Source organism: Anolis carolinensis, chromosome 5, assembly GCF_035594765.1.
Source record: "Anolis carolinensis isolate JA03-04 chromosome 5, rAnoCar3.1.pri, whole genome shotgun sequence".
In the NCBI taxonomy this organism is placed as follows: Eukaryota; Metazoa; Chordata; class Lepidosauria; order Squamata; family Dactyloidae; genus Anolis; species Anolis carolinensis.
The window spans coordinates 41,019,505-41,042,129 of record NC_085845.1 but is presented as its reverse complement, the minus strand read 5'-3'; the positions used below and the strand labels follow the sequence as shown (position 1 = coordinate 41,042,129).

General features: G+C 36.6%; 1 long non-coding RNA gene across 1 annotated transcript; it reads right to left on the bottom strand.

Moving 5' to 3' along the window:
- Positions 1–222: 222 nt before the first annotated feature.
- Positions 223–21,436, bottom strand: LOC134299117 (uncharacterized). Its single transcript, XR_010006254.1, has 4 exons — positions 21,332–21,436; positions 20,678–20,913; positions 6,206–6,266; positions 223–2,110 (listed from the first exon to the last, which is right to left on the bottom strand). It is a non-coding gene; the product is annotated as an uncharacterized LOC134299117 (long non-coding RNA).
- Positions 21,437–22,625: the final 1,189 nt, after the last annotated feature.

Genomic DNA, 22,625 nt, shown 5'->3' with positions numbered 1-22,625 from the left:
ACACTGACCCCAATAAATGTAACTTAACACATCCTTAATCCTTTTTTAATCTATAGAGGGAAGAATATATCCATCAAGTTGTTTTGCCCAGATAATGGTGAGACTCCATTATCATACACTCCAAATTGCTTTGACTTAATTCCCCAAGGGCAGCAACTCACATAATAATAATAATAATAATAATAATAATAATAATAATAATAATAATAATAATAATAATAATAAGTATCATCATCATCATCATCATCATCATCATCATTATTTATACCCCACCACCATCTCCCAGAGATACTCAGGGCGACACACAAAACACTCAAAGTGTAAATGCAAACTACAACAAGTACAAAACAAAACATAAACATAGTCAGCATAAAAACATACTCAATATAACATCGTAAATTCACAGTACCCCCTAGTAAAAACAATAAATACAGCAATTGCTGTTGGTAAAACAGTAATATTGAATCACACAATTGTAAAGTGCTAAAGAATCTGAAGGTCCTCATATAATTCATTAAAGAATCTAAACATAGTCAAAGGCTTGTTGGAAAAGCCATGCCTTAAGTGTGTGTGGAAGCTTTGGAGGGAGGCAGCTAGCCTGATCTCCCTTTGGACTATTTGGTGTTTGTCCCTGTAAAGAAGTATGATGACAGGGATGGAATCTTTTTGGATCCCACCGCTGCCACCAAATTGCGAAGGATTCAACTTCTACCTCTATGTATTCCACTTTTCAATGTTGTCGCTGCTACCACCTTTGAAAGATACTTTGCTCAAATAATAAGCAACAATTGAAGAAACAGTAACTTGTTTATTTATAGCACAAAGCTTGATAGTCGCAAGAATGTTATATCTTGAGGTGAACGATGTTACTTCTGTACAGTAAGTGTTGCAAGATTTCTCAATAGTTTCTCTGAGCTTAGTATGGTATCAGCTTTATATGACTTGTTTCTTTCAGTTAGGAATACTGTCCTTCTTGAACTTAGTTGATCTGTACACGATCAAACTTGGACTGGGGAGTTTAACTGGTTAACCCTAGTCCTCCTTGACTTAGGGATGTAGCCTCAGCTCTTTAGTTATCCCTACTAAAGGCTCAGCAACTTTAATTTTAGCCCTTCTCCGCTAAAACTCTCTAGCTGCTCAACTTCTTCCCACAATCTCTTCTCTCGATCTCACTCCTTTCCCACTGAACAGAACCAACTGCCCTGGTCAACCGACAAACTCCAACTGCCCAATTCCAACTGCTAAATTTGAATTCTAAGGCTTCCACCAGCAAGGTGAAGCCACGCCCCTTTTCCTGGCCATGCCTTAGAGGCTCCCAGCTTCTGTATAAGAATAGCTGAAATATATAACCTTAAACAGTCAACCTAAACATAGCAATCATGAATAAAACACAATGATCCTGACATCTTTACAGTCCCCATCATTATTATATGTGCTATTTAACATTAAAAATAACTAAATACCAAATCCAGAAGTGGACTTAAGATCATAGAATTGGCAGAGACCACATGGGCCCTCCAGTCCAACCCCCTGACATGCAGGAAAAGCATGATAAAAAACCCTGACACATGATCATCCAGCCTGTTTGCTTTTTTCAACATATGCATGTTTAACAGGCTTTTCTCCAATATTGTGTTTCAAAAGAGGCTTGCAAATTAACAAAAGCATAAAATATCAGTAAAATAAGACCATCACCCGTCTACCCTCCACAGACCCACTGCAGTTACTTGCCATTGTTAAATGGAATTTTAGACTTTTCTAAGAAAATATTTATAGAGATGTGTTAGTTATGATAGCTAGAAGCATAGCCTCTAATGAAACACATCATATTGCATATCTGTTGTGATGAAGAACATGACACTTTTGTCCATTCTTACTCTACTGCTGATCAGTTGTTCAAAAAAGAAATATTTCTAGTCTCTGTGTGTATTCATGGATCTGCTGCTTGAGCAGAAAAAGTAGAAGATAGCACCAATTAATTCTGCCAAATAGCTTTTCCAGCAAATGCTCATATATTTAAGCTTCTTGAGTACAGAAGATTTCTTGTCTTCTCTTCTGTGAATGCTGGCAGCAGCTCATTCTGCTCTTAAGCTTTAATGAATCAAAGCAGCTGTTGATCAAAAAGAAGTTAATAAATGGGTGAAATTGAAAAGAAAATTATAAAGTGAATACCTAACACACTTTTAGTGTTGAACGTTAAATATTTAATAAGCAAACTGAAGTTGAAACAGACATCATCAGTTTCACATTATTTGTGCTAAATAGGCCTTTTTTCTCTCCCCTGCAAGCATGTGAGTTCTATTTTTGAAAGTTTCTGAAGTACAAAAGTTGTTGTTGTTGTTGTTGTTGTTATGTGTCTTCTTGCTTATAGTGACCCTAAGGTCATTTTATTACAGAGTTTGACATCCTATGGGGATTAGAGAATTTGACCTACCAATGTCCATCTAATGGATTTCAGTGGCTAAGAAAGGTTTCAAATCCTGGTCTTCTAGAGTTCTGATCCAAATCCCAGACTACAGATACACATTACTTCATATATGTATAAGCATTTCAAAGAGTATATTTTGCCTTTCCATTATGTCATTACCCTGATATATAAGTTATTTCAGTAACATATTCTCCTGAGAGCTAATCCCTTGCCTCATCCATGCTTGTGGTATATACCACCAAGTGTCAAAGGTTTTAATGGCAAATAATTATCTGCTTCTGTCTGAATTTTCTGCTACTATCTGAGTTTCAGAAACTCAACTGATTCCTAGGGATGAAAATAATATTTAAGAAAAACTCCAAAAAGTGTTTTTAAAAGTGTTGCTTGCCAACTGTGAAACAACAAAATCCTGGATATGAAATAATCTTTTCTCCTCTTAATTCGTGAAAAAATGCACATGGGAAAATAACACTCCTTCAGATAAAATACTTCTGTGTGTGTTAATAGTAACCGGAATCTAGTTGGTGCATTACAACAACAATTTCACATTTGCCAAGTTTACACCTGGTGAGGAAGACATTTCTTGCCAGCTTTGAGCAACTTGGTGTTCCAATGCCTTGTTTCCTTCATGTCTTGTTTCCTTCATGACTGCTATGCATGTCACCCTTTTCTTTCTGTTGCCATCATCTATGACAACATCATTTACAAAAACCTTCTCTGATGTACTTCCTAATTCTGGGGAGCCCAGCAACATTACATAGCTGAATCCTTCTCTGGGTTCAAGCCCTTTGGGTTCAAGTCACAAACCCAAAAACCTTATGAAACAGGAAATAACACTTTCAAACCAGGAACAGATTTCCTTATTCTGAGGCCGATGGGCATCTGTCAGGAGTGGTTTGATGATGTGCTATGATTTCTGTTCCTGATTGATAATTGTCACTTCCTAATTGTTTCTGTCACAAAAACATGTCAAAACTTTATTACACTGTCAGAACTTTGTCTTTGCGCAAGTGACATCGTGCTATAATAGCACATTATGGTTTGCTGGGTGTCTACTGTCCACCAATTTCACAGTTTCAGCCAGAAAAACAAAGTTTCTGAAGTATAACAATAACTTTCAAAGTAAAGACAACCCAATGAAACAGGAAATAAAACTTTCAAACCAGGAACAAATTTCTGAATTTATTAACAAAAGGCTTTTATATAAACTATGAAAAATTGCCAAAAATCAAAGGATAAGGGAAATGTTCTGAAATTTGGTGAGGTAACCGTACTAAATGTGTTTTACCACTGTAGAAATTTTTATCAGGATAGCTCAAAAATGAGGGTGGGATTGTCCCCTAAAGTTCCCCCCTCAGTGCTGTTTTTTGCTATTGCGCATGCGCATCTGCCATCAATGAATTAATTACAAATATTCAAAAGTTTTGGGAAGTTTTGACATTTTTTCTTCAAAATTCGTAAATGACTTTAGAAACCAAACACCAGCGCCCCCTACTTTCGAAGAGAGTTTAGAACCATTTTTTTTCCAGGATCGCACATGCTTAGTAGGCAGGCCAGTGAAGTTCTTTGTTGCTTTTTTCATTGCTCTGGCTTCCATTTCTGTTTCTCGTCCATCCAGGGATTCTTTTACCCAACTCCACTTTAACGGTTATGGCTATATCCTATGTAGTCCTGGGATTTGTAGTTTGGAGACTTAGTAGGGTTCAATAGCAGAAAAGTCTAAATATCCATCCATAAACTACAAGTCTCAGGATCCCATGAAATGGAAATTAAATTGGAACCATGATACTATAATGTTGTACATTTTACAATGTATTTAATAGTCTGGTTTTCATTTGTTTGTTTACCTTGCAAGTGAAAGATCCATGGTCTAAGCATTGAATAAACTTGGTAAACCTGTAATGTTGTAGTGAGAAGGGGCATCATTATTGTGACAATCTAAGCATTGGATGAGGAAAACAGATTAGTTCCCTCTTATGTATCCAGCCGAAAGAGAGGCTCAATTCTAAGAATATGTGTAATGCAGCAATGGGGGAGAGTGATATTATAATTTTATGCTACTTAAAAACTCACACAGAGTACAGCCCTGCCCCCGAACTGAGTTTATCACTAAAAATAACAGCTGCAATATAGAATGAAAAGTCAACATTGGATGGACAAAATGGAAATTAGCAGCAGCTGCAGAAACAGTTTATACAGCTTGTGGAGTTTATCAGTGGAATAAAATACAATTTCCATATTCCAAATTATCCAGTTCGCTTAGTTCTTCATTTTCATTGTAGCCTTCCCTATAGAATCATAAAGGTGCAAGAAAGGTGCTTTAAAACCAAATAGACTTTGAGCAGTCTCTAACAGGTAGAGAAGAGATAAAGCTTCTATATTTTTATCAGTTTTGAGTCAGCCAAGCTAACTTGACCTTCAGCACTGAATTCAACAAATGCACACAGGTGACATATACAACTCCACCTGAAAAGGTCAGGTAAGCTGCTAGCACACTTTTCCTGCTGAGGCACCTGTAGGTAGCTGCTGAATATATTTACTATGTCAAAAGCCAAATGCATTTGTGGCATGAGGGACTTCATGGCAAGAGATGGGGTGTTTTGAAATCTGCAATATATGTCACTTTGGAGTCTATCATGCAGTGGGGATAGTGTGAGTTTTCTTAGGGGAACTTAAGTAGCATCAGAGAAACTGGCTCTATTTTTCAGTCCTGGGCCCTGAGAAGCTTTTTGCAGGTTTGTAGCTGTGACAGATTTCAGAACACATTACTGCCAATCTACTAATGTTTCCTGACACTATTTTTCTTCTTCTTCTTCTTTTCATTCTTTTTATAAGAGACCTAAAGGAGTCAAAACCTTTCAGAATATTATTTTGGACTGCTTGTGTCACAATTCATTTCACTTTCAAACAATTATGTCATTTTGATGGATGGGCAAAAGGGCACACACTCTCACACACACAATTCTGGTCATCATCTGAAGCTGCAATGGTTTACAAGGAAAGTGCTTGTCTCAAAAATCTCATTCTGGAGACAATCATAATTGTCAATCCATTATGGTGCTATGGTAATTAAGGGGAACTTTTTTATTTTAAAAATGTAGTTAAAATAATTTTTCTTCACCCGGTAGCAAACAATGAGATCACCCAGTCAGATGAGTATTGAAAGGGCCACTTTATTATCTATTTAAATTTAGAAACGTTAAGTTTCATGATCAGCAGGATGAGGAGCCCAAAGTGCCTAAAGGCAACCAGTGGCTGCTGGTAATGTTTCCTCTTCTCTCTTATTAATTGACAAAGTTCATAAACTCCAGTGCCAACCACCATTTTGGCCCTGCACCCAGCCAGCCATCAATAAAGGCCTGAAAGACCTTCCCCCTCATATTCCATGATATAAATTTAAAGTGTATCCTGATCAACCTCAATGATAGCCTCTTTTGCAACTCCCTAGGCCCCATGACTCACAATACTGGAAACTTTTAAACAGAGGCTGGATGGCCATCTGTCAGGGATACTTTGATAATGCTTTTCCTGCATGGCAGGGGGTTGAACTAAATGCCCATGTGGTCTCTTCCAATTCTATGATTCTATGAAGCTTAGAGACATGTCATTTACCAAATAGCCATGAAGAAGTGCTTACCATCACCGCCCCATCAATAATATCATCTAGCTGTCAATGAATGTATAAACATTCAACTCCCATACAGATACCGAAAGTCCATTTAGGAACAGGGAAGAGCAAGCAAGAAAATAAATGGGGAAAGGAAGACATATTCTTACCTGGATCTAAGAAGTGACCAGAAGTTGCTTGCACTTCCTAAATGGTGGAAGGGTGGATCAGCTAATGAGAAAAAATGGAGAATTGATTATAGACCAAGCTAGAAGTGTCCTTAACAGAGGAAACTCCGACAACCAACCTCATCACATTGAGAAATTAACCCCGGATAGGACACTTCAGCCTCTTTTCAAGCATGGAGATGCACGGAGCTCATCATATTTTGCAAGCTTGAAAAGCGGCAGAAATGACGTGAAAGGAGGGAACTCTGAACACAGGTCAGCAATCGTGTTCAGAACTCCTGTCTCTTATCACATTTTACTCCCATGTTTACAACTGAAAAGCAGGTGGGATGGGAACCATCATTGTTTCCCATCCTGTTTCATTGCCCAACTGTCAGCAATGGTTTTAACCTGGATCACTGTCTTGTGTATCATTTATTATTATTACAATTCTTTGATGATTAGTCACTTTTGACCATATCGAAACATGTAAAACATACAATATGTACACACTTACGCATACATACAATAAAACCATGTAAAGATACAAAACATCCTGACCTGTGACCTAATAACCCGCTCCTAGACAAATACAGAGTAAAAAGGTTAAAATTAGTAATTTCCTAAGGTAAGGTTTGAACGAGGACAGGGGTAAGTAAAACAAGTGTCTTGTCCATAGTAAATTTTATGTTTGGATTTTGTTAATGACAATAATGTATCAGCTCTCAGCTTCCATCTTCTCACGAATGGCTAGCACTTTTTGCGTAAAAAGGGCCAGTTTTAAAATAGAATTTTTATCTGAACCCTGTAGAAGGATATGCAATTTCTCCTTATTCTCTAAGTGAGTATGATTCTCCAGCAGAGGGTCTAAATAGAGAGATTGAATCCTGGTGTAGTAGGGGCATTTTAAGAAAAAATTTTCTGAGTCCTCCACTTCTGCATCTACCTCACGACACCCACTGGTTCTCTTCGTATAGGTGATATTCTGATGTCTACCTAGCTTGGACTTAATGTTGAGCTGCTCGAATCTAGCCCGGGTAAAAGGTTTTCTAATATATAATGGAAGAGTCAAGAAGAGGTCGGTTTGCATGCCCACGTTGCATTTAAATTTGGCCAGGTATGGAGTGGCTCTAGCTTGCGCTATGATCATAAGATCATTTTGTGCAGCAATGTCGAGGGCCTCTTAGGTATACAATTGAGCACACTTTAGCCCCGAAATTTATTAGCTCGTGTGGGGCAAAACCTATCTTACTGACAGTGTGACCGAGTCTGCTTAGCCATGATGACCACTCTTTGTGGTTTTCTTGTTCTAATAGGCATATGGCTGGGAGTCTATGTGGTTGCATTGGTCTTATTTTGTACCACCAACTGATCTGCCTCTTCAGGATTACTGTGGAAATTGGGGGTACTCCCACCTCTGCTCTCACAGCAGCTGACAGGGATGATCTCTCCACACCTAAGCCAATTTTCAAGTGGCGAAGTTGGAATCTTTCTCCCAATGCCAGATCTTGATCCCCCCATATTTCAGCTCCATACAAAGCAATGGGGAACACCTTGGCCTTGAGAACCTTCAGAAAGGGACGTAAAGATCCCGGGTAATTATGATTACATAATTTATGAATTGCCTGCGTCTTGTGTATCCTATGTGCTTTGATGCAGAACCATAGGATCCCAAGGAAAGAAATTGTTTTAAATTGGTGTCAGTCTCCTTTAACGCACAGTGCTTGGGGCAGGGCAAGGGATTTCTTGGTTTTTGGGTATTGTTGTTTCTCCGGATTAAAAACAAAAAATAATACTGACCTTGTGATTAATTTAAGATGAATATATTGCCAGCTCTTAAGTTTCCACGTGTGAGTGTGATGCAGAGACAGAACATGAAATAGGACTGCTGACAATATAGGAGGGCAATTCTCTACTAAGGTTTTGCAATTTGGCTGGACCACAACCCGTTTTTGGTATCCTAATTTCGATGGGTGCTCGGATCCATTTTTGGGAGCCTCCCAAAATCAGCTAATGGAAATAAGCTATTTTCGGTTTGGCAACCAAAAGATCCAGGAAGATTGGTTGCAAACCAGCCAAAGACCATTTTTGAAAATGGATCTGAGCACAACCCTTAAAGAGATGGTCACCCATGCTTTCCCCTCACCATGTGATGAGGTGGTTTCTTCAGTACTAAGCTACTAACCAAACTTCCGCAACCATGTCTTTTCCAATGCATACTAAAGCATCTCCTCCCTTTGCTACACAGGAATGGAGCAAATTATTTCCCACTAAAACAGGTAAAACCCAAGTTTTTGTTCTAAACTGTAACAGACTATTGGATGATCAGATGTTTGCCCTTGGTATACCCATGTAGAAACAGTTAAATCCTTATCATTGGTTTTCATTTGTGCTTCTTCTCTGACTTTTGCTTCACCAAGCTCACATTAAGGTCTTTTCCATTTGCTCCCTTGCCTCATGGGAGTTGTAGTTTGGTGAGACACTAGTACTATTTGGTAGAGAAAGCGAAAGAACCTGTAAAAGTGCAATTCACATGTTTCCTTAGCATTGAGCCATGGCAGCTAATATGGTTCAAACTGCATTAATTTTATCATGTAGATATATCCCCTGTTTCTTCTGCAGGCCCTTCCAGGTATATCAAAGTGTTGAGAGAAATCAGGGTATAAAATGCCAATTCCTCTAGGGACTTTGTTCCTATTCAACCCCACACACCTGGGATTTCCTGGGGGGGGGGGGGGGGCTAGATGCCAAAGGTGACCCAGGAGGGCATCCAACTACCCTCTCCCTCCCAAAAAAATAGTCATTCTGATGTGACTATAGAGCTCTCCAGAGGGGCCTGCATTACTAGCAGGCCCCTTAGGTAAGTTTTGGTGGAGGGAATGGGGACTAGGAGGGGAGGGGGAGGTGCCATCCTACTCCTCCAGGCATTTGGGAGCCTGAAGAAGGGGGATGGCTGTGGGAACTGACCCCTGGGGCTGTGGAAGCAGTCCTGGGATTGAGTCCCCATAGAGCCTTCACAATTAAAGATATAAACCTTAGCTTAAGGTGTTTTTTAAAACCTGGATTAAACTAAATACAGTTTATTCCATGTTAAAATGGATTAGCCTAAAATGTCATCTGGCTGCATCAGGCTAATCAGTTTTTTAGACTGAATTTTAGGGATGTGTAGAAGGACCCTTAATAACTTTGCCTTTTCAAATTTCCCTGCACCCTTTCCTCTCTCTTGTGTGCTCTCAACCAAGGTCAAATCTCACTGCTCTGTGTCCTTCACCCTCCAGGCCCATCCTTTCATCTCCTAATAATTCCTCCTTTCTTACACCTTGTTCTATTCTTAGCTGAGAAATCTTTCTTTCCTAGGCAGTGATTAGCCACACACAAATCATATCTCTCAGCTGGATGAAACCATAAGAAAAGTTGATAAAGTGCAAGCAAGCAAAGAAAGAGAAGACCAAAAATACTTTTTGGTGTCACTTCAAGTAAACATTAAAAATATCTAGTCTCTTCCAAGGTTAAAATTACATTAATAGGAGAAACCCTTTTGAGTTTACTCATAGTATCTATACTGGATAACACACATGTGTGTATGTGTATGCTTTGTTATTTGGGGTTCTTTATACAGACATTAGAAAGCAAGACAGCAATGGAACAGAGCTGTTGTCTTGTGAAGCTGTAGAAAGAGAAAACTGAGGCTTATTTGATTAATTTGATCTGATTGTAGAAGTATTTGTGTGGATAATGTATTTAATTTGATGGATTGTGGGGGGGGGGAGCAGTAGACTACAAAAATGTTGGTTATTTTTCTTGTTTCAAAAATGTATTGTCCTTGTGGTCTCTTGACATGCAACACAAGGGGAGTTGATTGTTTCACAAATGTCTCACAAGAGATAGTACTATTGATTTTGCATCTCTTTTGCATTTCTTCCTGTGGAGATTGTATAATTAGATTATATAAGTCTTAGTCCAATGTTATTTGCAGTGGTTGAATTATGTTACTACATACTGGTCAATAAAATGGTGTTCAGAGGAGAAATTGCATGGCTTCACCAGTGACAGGTTTAGGCTTAGGAAAACATGTTTCACTCCATTAACTAAATACTACTCAAAATTTAATTTGTATGTTGAATTGGGTCCTAAATACATCTTATAAGCTGCTCCGAGCCCTGGGGGAGTGTTTTTAAGATGTTTTTAAATATGTTTTTAAGATGTTTTTAAATTACTATATTTTAGCCTGTTCTTGTAAGCCGCCCCGAGCCCTAGGGGAGTGGCAGCATATAAGTTTGAATAATAAATAAAAAAATGTTAGTGATTCACGCAAATCTAATAGAACTAAGTTCAAATAGTATAGAATCCCATGGGTTTTAACCAGACTGAGCTTTCACATATAGCATTGGATAAGATCAGTCTGTAGTCTGATGCATTCATAAAATATATGTATGATTTACAGTCTACTTAGACAGACACTTCCTCATTACTTCTATTTACCCATTTAATTATATTACTATCCTATGTATTTATTAGTAGGCAGCTACACAAACTATAACTTAATTATATTAATCTATTCTCAAACAATTTCCATCACTTCCTTACCAATAAATATGCAGTTCTAGCATTTCTTATAGCAGACAGTTAGTATATGTTTTTGCCAATTTAACCTCTCCAAATAACTACAATTATTTGAGGTCTTTACTTGCTGTACAGATATAGCACTATGATTCCATAGCAACATCTCAAATTCTTATGTTTAATATTTGGCTAAGAATCTTAAATGGCCTTCCCATAGTACATATGTCAGGACCCCATAGAATATTGTCATGGCCATTAAAGTGGAAATCACAGTGCTACAGTTTTTATTGTGAAAGGAGATCAGACATTGTCGGAGTCCCATGTTGGAGTGATTTACTAGCAATTAGAATTCTTAAAGATACACAGACATAATTGATGTCATAAATATGTGGAATTTGCATTTCCATTTTGGGTCATGGTGCAACATATGGTTTATACTCAATATATAAGTAGAGTCCCACAAATGAAAACATTCCATTTTGTCCTAAATCTGATTTGGCTACGGTCAAGACATTGAATCAATTGAATCTGCCTATCAATTTGAACTGACCTATTGACCTGTTGTTAATTCAGTAGTTCTGCTCTAGATGGGATTAAACAGATTTCAGCCATGCCACTTAGATGGTGCACAACTATTTGCCTTTACTATGTCACTTTATTCACTGGGATTGCAGAAATAGTAACAGTGATCTCTATAGCACAATGGGACAACATATTTATGCTAGCCCAACTTAATTTGAATATGAGATCCAAAACTGCGTACAATAAGCAGACATATTGGCAGACAACACAATTGTTTGCATATTGTACATATTCAACAAAAAGGTGGTGCAACCACTATGTGACTGACTATACAAGTGTAGATTTACAACAATGAGAACCCCAAAGCATTTGCATTTGTTGAGGATCTCCTCAGTGATTCTTCCTAAGCTGCCAATGCAAGCTTAGTGAGTCCACAACACATAAAGATGTCTTCATTGAGACAGGCATTTAGCAATTGACAGACTGTTTAGAAAGTGGTGTTTCATTGATGGGTTCTGTACTTTTTATCAAGTATTTAATTGCTTCTAAAACATTCAATAACATGTACATAGTATTGTTTAAGACTGTGCTTTGAATTGTAACTTTTTGTTGCAAATGACAGAGGGAAAGAATGAGAAAGAAACTGACCTATTTTAAATGCCGATGGTTGGGGGAGTGAACAGAGAATTAATTGGGACTGTCCATGTCAAATAGGAACAATTGGAGGGTATCTATTGCATGCAGGCATACATGTCTTTCCAAGTTCTCTATTGGAAGTAAACACCAAGATGAGAGTGCAAATGAGAATTGGTAGTATTGACTGGGGTTTCTTGTGCTAGTTAATGTTAATGGTTATTTTGGACTCACTAATTTCAGTACTTTACAAGAAATATGGTAAAGAAATATATTTCAGTACTTTAGTTTGGTGTTTCCTTAGAAGGAAGAACTTTCACTTCACATGTCAGTTTTGTGCTGATAAAAGCAAAACATCACCAAGTTTAGCAAATAATTACACACTATAACTTTTCATTTTGACTGACCATTAAGTGTGAATGCCATGTCACAAAAACATGAACAACTCATAATTAATTTCAAATGATTAAAGGAAGCAATTTGTGGTGGTTACACATCTTTGATGAAATTTCTCAGCTCCTACCCCCCTCCCCTCTATATCTGGGAACATTGTAATAATATTTAGTTTTAAATCATTCCAAATTGTTTCTAAAAATAAAATCAGCAAATGCTAGCATTTCAATTGAATTCCTACTGGTAATTAGATTTTCTATTATTGGTCATTTTGTATTAACAAAAAAATAGAATTGAGTAGGAGCTATCCAATTCAAAATGCCATCTGCATGTTATAAAGTTTGAATCATTTATATCTAAGCCACTGATTAAGGGCCAACATGGAAAATAATGCAAAATCAAATTCCATTCAAATCAGTGAACTTTTCTTCAGATTATTCAAGTAGCCAAAAGCCCTTAAATTTCAATGTCAAAGTGCATCCCCATTATATTTGTACTTCTGCTCCCCCGCCCCCCAAGATGAACTTTGATACTGTATAGTAGAAGTGCCAGCACATTAATCAGGATATCAGCTAATTTTTGTATACTGAGAAAAAGAAGGAAAACAAACTTTCCTACTGTCTTCACATCAATTTTAATTGTCTATACGGTTACAGAAATTAGTTTTCTAATCTGAAAGTTACGTTTGAGCAAGCTGTGTATGTCTAGATGACACTTTTACTTGTTTCTTTGAAGTTGAAATTACAGCTGCAGTTGGAATTGCCCAAAAGATATACACTTCCTTGAAAACCTTTACTTTAAAATATGCACTCATAGATAAAAAAAGAAAGTCTTCTTTGAAAAATAACATATCTTGTTTACTCACAAACATCTTGTATTAATCCACCATGCAGGCACATTTCTTATTAAAGTTCAGTTAAATATAAGATGTAGTTCTCTGTGTATTGAGTGCACAGGGGATCATTCTTAATCAAGAGTCCATATTCTTTAGGTATAGTTGTACTCACTGAAGTCCATAAGTCATACTTCTGTACTAAGTCCAAACAGCAACATGCATCCACCACCACTGAGGTGTAAAAGCAGACAGACTACAAAATGGAGTCTTGAGTCTGAACATGCTCAGTACAATTTATTTATTTATTATTTATTTACAGTATTTATATTCCGCCCTTCTCACCCCGAAGGGGACTCAGGGCGGATCACATTATAACACACATAGGGCAAACATTCAATGCCCATAAACACATCAAACAGAGACTGAGAGACACACACGCAGAGGCAAGTTAACTTTCTTCTGAGGGGATGTTCGATTCTGGCCACAGGGGGGAGCAGCTGCTTCATCATTCACACTGACGGCACTTCCTCATACCAGGTCGTAAATTAGTTAATCTTGCCTCCCCACTTTTATTAGTGGTACCTTATCTCCTACTTGATAGATGCAACTATCTTTCGGGTTGCTAGGTCAGCAACGAGCAGGGGCTATTTTTTATTTTTAATTGACGGGTACTCACCCCGCCACGGGCTGGCCTCGAACTCATGACCTCATGGTCAGAGTGATTTAAGGCAGCTGCTCAACAGCTGCGCCACAGCCCGGCCCCCACATGTCTATAACCCCTCCCACACCAAAGAGGTCCTGTCAAACTGGCAAATCAACATATACATGGAATACAGGTTAGCAAATATATACATTAACAAATAAATAGTGAGAGGTTTAGGAGGTTGATGTTTCCAACATAAACAGATTGCAAGAATCCCATACATCGTTTAAATTAAAAAGGAATTCCTAGTCACTTTGGTTTTTTTTATTATTATTCTGTAGTCGATGCAGCTTCTGGAAGGTCCTGGGTCATAAAAGTTATCCAGACTGGACACAAATGTCCACCCCCAGTCAGCTTTCAGGCTTTGTGGGGAGGCCATTATCACTCTCCCTCCACCCTTGGAATCATTTTTGGTGGAGAATTTTTTTTTTCGTGTCAGGAGCAACTTGAGAAACTGCAGAAATGAAAAAGGGCTTTTCCAGGTGCGGTTGACTATGGAACTCCCTTTTAAGAGTTGCTAGTGTCCATTGCCTCTTTTATTCAGGCCACCTTTTAGAAATGTATGTGTGTATGTGTGTGTGCCTTCAAATCTCTTGTTGACTTATGGTGACCCAAGGAATTTCACAGCGTGTTCTTAGGCAAAGGATACTCAGTTCCTTCCTCTGAAATGTAGCCTACAACAGTTTACTAATTGCTAAATTAGGCCTTGGAACAAGTGAGTAATATACTTTTAATGATATGATTTTAAATTGCTTTAAATTAAATTGTGTTTTAATATTATAATTCATTTAATTGAATTTCAATATTATAACCTTTTGTATCTGTTTTTAATGTTGAGTTCTAGCTTGAGAGACAAGTGAAATATAAATCAATCAAACAAATGCAAATGATTTCTAAATTGTTTGCATTCCATTTTTCAAATTTTGATGTCAAAGAGTTCGCGTATGTCCCCAGATAATTAATTCAAATGTTACATTAACCCATGCATTACTTCTCTCTTTAGAAGCGTTATCATAAAACTAATAGTAACCACAAACCCATGTATCCTTTGGTGTATTACATAACATTAGTAACAATATTGCCCATAATACTTTCTCAAAGAAATGTAATAATGACATTCTTTAAAACATATTGTTGGATGCTAGCAATAGGTTTTTCATTTTCAGAATATCTGCAAAATAATAATGAAGGCTTGAATTAATATCACATTTGGCCCCCATGCTTTCATTCATTAGTGGAATGGACACTCACTTATAATTGTGTTAAACAATAACAGCTAATATTTTTCTCCCTTCTTGTTACCACTGTCGCAACTATATGTCTCATTCTCTTTAGTGATTTAATTTAAAAGATCAAATTCACACCATTTTCAAGAACAGTTTTAGTCTACGTGTTGCATGGTGAGCTACATTACTTTCTGTCAGTAGTATTTGGCTGTGTCAAAAAGTTTTCAGCAGGAAATTTATAAGGCAAGGCTATATGAGATGCCATAAGGCAACATGAGCTGTCACGCAATCGAAATACTTAAAATGAACATTTCGATGATGATTGAGAGCTTGTTTTTCACCCTGTAGAACACGTTTCCTCTTGGGTAAGAATTAAGTGATAAAAACTTTGGTCTTTGTCAAAATTTTGGTTTTACCTCTGTTTATCCTTATGCCAGCAATCTCCCCAAACTTCTCAATTACTTCCAACCATGTCTTGATCTTGTCTTTGGGCTCCTCTATGATACACACAATGTCATCCGCATATGCGCGTATCTTGTAGCTGTTATTTTTTGTTCTTAGCCCTTTCAGCTCCTTGTTATTTCTTATTGCTTCCAGCAGAATTTCTGATGTTAATATAAAAAGTAAAGGTGAAAGTGGGCACCCCTGTCTTGTCCCTTTCTTTATTTCTATACCTTCTGACAGTTGTCCATTTATTATAATTCTAGCCTTTTGATGGGAGTAGATATTTTTTATTGCATTCTAGAAATAGTATCCTGTATCCATTTCTGTAAGGATCTCAAACATACAGAACCAGTTTACACTGTCGAATGCCTTCTCCGCATCTAAAAATAGGAAGGCAACTTCTTTTTGCTGATTTTTTTCGTAATATTCTATTGCGTTCAACAGTAATCTTATATTTTCTTTTTGTTGTCTACCGGGCAGGAAGCCACATTGATCTTCATGTATTCTTTCACTCAAAACATTTTTTAGTCTTTCTGCTAGGATACTAGTGAATATTTTATAGTCAACATTTAACAGTGAAATCGGTCTGAAGTTTGAAACTTTGGAGTTATCTGTATCTTTTTTTGGTAATAGTGTTATATTAGCATTCTCCCAGGTTTGTGGGGCCCTTTTACCTTCTAAGATTCCATTCATTACCTTTTGAAGAGGTTTACTCAATATGTCTTAAAATATTTTGTAATATAGAGTAGTAAGACCGTCCGGTCCTGGGGCTTTATTATTGGGCATCCTTTTGATTGCATTTACTATTTCTTCTATCTCTATTTTTTTATTTAAATGTTCTCTTTGATTTTCTGTTAATTTCTTTATCTCCTGCTCTCCTAAGTATTGGACTACTTTTTCCTTTGAAATATTATCTTCTGAGTATAAATTCTTATAATATTTAACAAATTGGTTTTCTATTCCTTTCTTATCAAAATATATGTTGTTTTCCTCTTGAATTTTGTCAATGCATTGTAATTGTTTTCTTTTATTCAATTTCCACGCTAGCCACTTTCCCACTTTATTTGCGTTTTCAAAATTTTGTTGTTTTATGTATTTCATTTTTTTTCCTACCTCCTCCAAATATTGTTCATCTACACGTCTTTTCAAAGTTTCCAATTTGAAGATAATATCTTTGTTCCTTGGATTCTTCTTTAATTTTTCTTCTAGATCTTTTGCTTCTTCTTCTAGTTTTTCCTTTTTTGCTCTTTTATCTCTGTTCTTCCGTATGTTTTGTTGCATAAAATGCCCTTCAGTAATCATTATTTAAGAAAAGCATTAATAACAACATGGGAGAAATATAAAAACAGATTTTACAGTAAGACACCACTATGGCTCTCCCCTTTAGAGTCAGAACACATGAGGGAGATTCCTAGAGAAAGATGGCTAACATATAAACAACTAATAAAAATTGATAATTACGGAATAAGACTAAAAAAATATGAGGAAGTAAAACAGCTAGAACCATCCATAACCTGGTTAAATTACTGGCAGATCATGGAAGGCTTCAAAATAGATAATCAAATAGGATTTGAGAGAAATGATACAACATGGGACAAAATTTTAAAAATGGAGAAGAAAATTATCAAAATGTTATATCAACAGCTATTAATCTGGGAAACAGAAGAGGTCTATGTAAAAGAAAATATGACCACATGGGCTAGGGAGATTGGACATACCATAAGCATGGAGGAATGGGAAAGGTGCTGGAAAAAAAAATAAGATATACATATTCAACACAGTTAAAGGAAAGCTGGTACAAAATCTTCTTCAGGTGGTACATAACGCCGGAAAAATTAGCAAAAATCAATAAAAACAAGAATGGAGATAAGTGTTGGAAATGTAAGAAAGAGAAGGGAGATTTTTTTCACATGTGGTGGGGATGTAAGTAGGTAAAAAGGTTTTGGAAAATAATACAGAAGGAAATGGAGACCATATTACAAACAAAACTAACCCTAAAACCGGAATATTTTCTACTAGGGCTAACGGACTTTTTCACGGATATAAACAATGAAAAATTGTTTATATATATGACAAGTGCAGCCAGAATCACGATTGCGAAACTCTGGAAAACAGCAGAAACGCCGTCATTAGAACAATGGCTTTTGAAACTGATGGATATAAAAAATATGGACACATTAACACAGATAATTTCAGTAAAAACAGACACAAAAACAGACTGGGACAAATTAAGTAAATATCTCAAGGAAAAAGAAAAGAAAACTGGAAACATAGAAGTAGAAACTGTTATGACACTCTCAGGTTCTTAGAAAAAGGATCGGGAAAGAATTTGGAAAAGTAAGAATATAAATGTTGAGCAGGGGATCTGGAAGGGAATCCAGAGAGAGGAGGGAGGGTCGAGGGAAATCAGGGTTTTATATTTATATATATACATATACATATATATATATATATATATATATATATATATATACACACACACATATATATATACATATATATAAATGTATATATATATTCTCTTTTTTCTTTTTTCCTTTTTTTTTAATTTTCTTTTCTCTCCCATTTATTGTTTGTTCGTTATATTTTACTTTGTCTCTTTTGTATTATTCTACTTTGTAATCACATGCGACTCTCCTCTTTTATTGTATCACTAAAATTATAAATAAAAGCATTAAAAAAATAAATAAAATAAAATAAAACTTTGGTGTGTGTCAATTTGATGTAACATGATACTGATGTCATGTGGTACAATTTTAATGGAGCCCTTCTGACATATTGCATAACTGCCTTGATCTTGAATCTTTTATTATTTACTTCTGCTTTTTGCTACTTTGCATTAACTTTCCAAATATGACATAACGTGTGGGCATGTCCATTCCATTCCCATATCAAGGATCACTGAAACGTTTACTTCTCATATCATGCCCAACACATTTCAGTAGAAGCTTTGTCATGAGTTATCATAGGCATAAGCAAAATTCGGCCCTCCAGGTATTTTGGAATTAAACTCCCAAAAATCTCAGCCAACTTACCGGCTGTTAGGAATTGTGGGAGTTGAAGTCCAAAACACATGGAGGACCAAAGTTTGCCCATGCCTGGGTTATCAGAAGTGGAAACATGTAGGGGTCCATGACTCATTGGAGACCAATGACTGACCATTGGATCCTTTTTAGCTTTGTTCATTTCTTACGAGCTGTTATTATGTGTTCACCTATGCCAGGTGAACACAATATGTTATACAGTACAATGCACTGTACAATAAAGACTGAAAATCTTCATTCACACATTCTCTTCCAGAAGCCTCCTCTAGACTACAGAAACTTCCATTAATGAAAAGGATGCATTGGATGCAACCCCTTCTAAGTATGGCACTACATATTACATCATATAAATTCATCAGGGCATTGCAATAGAATGAAAAAATATAATTAGTTCCATAGTTTCCCATAATGATTGTCTATTTTATGATAAAATATAATATTCCTTTATTTTGACCATTAGTCATTAGATCTAAACATCTAAAAATACACATGGTGATACTGGGATTTTAAAGATTAATATTCAAATTATTCTTCAGAAATTCATGGATGTGAAACTGGAAAGCAGTCACGGAAGATTATTTCAATATATGATCACAGCAGCAAGAGTGCTCTACATGCAGATGGAAGAATTCAAAACTATCTACCATGGAGGAATGGTTGATGAAATGGTTAGATTTAGCAGGAATTGACAAATTGTCTAAACTGATATGAGAAAGGTCCATATAGACCAGAGGACCCCAAACCAAAGTTCGTGGGCTGGATGAAGTCCTCCAAGATAATTTACCAGGCCACCCGCCCTAAACTTTACATTTAAGGTCAGGTAACTCTGCATCTGAAATGGCTCAAAGACACACAACAACAACAATCCTAATTAACTTGATTATCTCATCAGCCAAAAGCAGGGCCACACTTCCAAGTGAAATACTGGTAAGTTTATGTGGGTTCAAATTGTATAACATTTTAAATACTGTATTTAAAATTAATTTATATTTTTGCACTACAAATAAGATACATGCAGTGTGCATAGGAATTCATTCATTTTTTCCCCCAAACTATATTTCAGCCCCACAACAATCTGGGGAACTGTGAACTGGCCTTCTGTTTAAAGTTTGAGGACCCCTGATATGGACATTTCTTCTACAGTGGATTTTTTTTTTTGGGGGGGGGGGGGGAAGAAAGAAATGACTGAACAATATTTGCTTTGGATGAATAGAATTAATAGGATATTAAAAGATAGGATTATGTCAGAATTTTGAATAACTACATGCATTTATAACTACTGAAATGAAAATTGGCAGTTACTTTCCCAGCTCCTTTTACTTTTCTTTTGCTTCTTTATCTTCTTTCTGCTCTTCATTCTTGGACATGTATTCCATAGTATTTTAGTTTGTTATCTTTCCTTTGATTCTAATCTTATTTTTAAACTCTCAATAAAATTATTACAAAAAGAACTAAATATCTAGTGAAATACAGTAGAAAGAAAGCAGGATTCTTGTGGGCAAAGGTGGTCACCATATAAACAGAATTTTGGACTGGACAGGCTGTTGGTCTGATCTTTTTTCTGATACTAGAGTTATGTACTTAAATTATTCTGGCTCATTTGATCATAGAAATAGGTAAATTCTGAAGTGAATGACCCCAGAATTTTAGTAAAATCCAGCTATCATGGGGACCAGCAACTAGGTAAGAACCTTTAAAACAGAATTACAACACAATGCCATGGAATCCTGGGCTTTGTGGTTTAGGGAATTCTCAGTCAGAAAACTCGAGTTCTTCATCAGATTACAAACTCCAGGATTCTATAGGATGTAAACATGGCAGTTAAAATGAAATCGTAGTGTAGTATGTAAGGGAAATTTGGCAATATGACAACAGAGAGCCGGAGAAGAAAATATGTTTTTGATAGATGAGTGCACAGCAAAATGTGCTGCAATAGTTAATAAATTCCCTCTAGAGCTCACAGTATAAATTACACAAGTTAATTTTAAGATCATGTATTGTTTCTGCTGCTGATAGCATTGGTGATTATGCTGGGACTTGCAGAAGTATTAATACTGCTACTTGTACAACACAGAGGCTCATAAACTGTGGCTTTGTTGCACCATTTCCTACCTTGTTCCAGATTGCACTGTGGACACAAGTTCCCTGGCATCTTATTTCTGCACCTGTTCTCACGCTTTTATTCTTCTTTTGTCTGATTTTGTTGCAGAAATGGCACCACACATACGAGTGCCTCCATAATGAGCTAGGCAAAGTAGATGGAGTCTTCAAAGCCACTTCACATACAGAAACCAAACTTTCTCCTCCTCCATCTCCACTTGTCCTGATATTTGCCTTGCAGTGTAGTCCTGGAAAAAGAAAGCAGTTCCTAAGACTTCAACTGTTGCCCTGACAACTGGCAGCTCCTTACATTCCTTGCAAGAGGATGTCTGTTTATCAGTGTTCTCCAATAATAATATTTCAGGCTAAGAAATAAATATAGTACAAGGATGAGTATTATATAGTACAGATCTGTTGCAGGAATCAGTGTTCTGAGCTAGTTTGCATTGCCAGTACAGACCATTAAAATATTTTGGTGTATGTAGAAAACAAGTATCATTGGATGATGTTTAAGTCTTTCTGTCTCCACCATCTCAGGCTTACTGCATTTTCTGTGATTTTGATACCTTTTGAGCAGAGAAGAGATAAGGCTTAAACTTATTTTCTGAAGAAAACAACTTCTGATGACTTAGCACATTAACTGACTTCATTCTTTGTGATGTTTACCATGAATGCTGTTGCTAGATGAAGTGGCCCTCCGTAACATCACCGGATTCACTGTTGCTGGTTGCAGGATTGTTTGTTGTTAGATGTAGTGACCCTCTGTGATGTCACTGGGAGAGATAGGTGGCATATGTATAAAGGGAAGAGAGGAAGGAAGAAAGAAAGAAGAAAAACAAGGGAAAGGAAAGGAGAAGGAAGGGGGTGGGCGGAAGCAGCACCTACAACACCTGGGCAACACTCGGTATAAAGGCTAGTTTTTTCATATAGTCCACCCCACAAAAGACCATGGAAGACACAAAGGATAAATGAATAGATTGAGGTTCTCTTATCCAAAATCAGAAGTGTCCTGGATTTTGGGTTTTAGTCAGCTTTTGCATATTCATATTGAAATATTTTGGAGATGAAATATAAGTTTAAACACAAAAGTAATCTTCTGACACTAATTTTATACTGCATTTTTAATATTCTTGTATGAAACAAAGTTTGTATACACTGAACCATCAGAATTGTCACCATGTAGACAATTTTGAAGCACTTCAGATTTTGGAATTCTGGATAAGAGATGTTCAACCTGTATCACTTTGCCATCCCTCAAATTTGAAGACTGTTCTTCCAACATTATCCTTCTGAATGTCTGGAGGGTTTTTTTTTTCACTCTCAACTGAATACACCTTTTGCTATGTTTATGATAGTTCTCCTGATTTCCATTCTTACAGGCCTTCAATTGAATTTATACTCTTTTAAATTTGGTGCATAATGAAGGCAGATGCAGAAAATGTAGCACATCAATATTCCTTGGGTCTCACCCACATTAAAACAGTGGCATTTTGTGCAATCTTCTTTCTGAGCCAAAGCATTCTACTAACTAATAGACTATACATCCTCTGATAAGGAGGTTTACTTTGGCATTGCAGCCAGGCGTCACAGAAGAAAATTACTACTTTCCTGGCATCTACAGCTAGCAGGGAGGAATGAAATGGAAGGGGAAAGCTGCTCTTTGCATTCATTACACTTGCATGTACCTGGTTTTGATTTGTGAATGCTTTCCCAAATCTATTTCTGGCTGCAGGTTTTTCTAAAGCAATATGTTAATGTGACTTGAAATAGGCAGCCTATACCACTCAGCACTTCTAATGGAGGTGTCTTGGTTTCCTTATTAGCTATTTCCCACAATTTCCCTTTTATTTATTTTCCCACACCCCATTTTAATAAAAAGGCATATATTTGCTCAAGTGATTTGTCATTGGCTGAAGAAATACACATATTTCCATAGTGTATTTGGTATAATTTAAAGCTA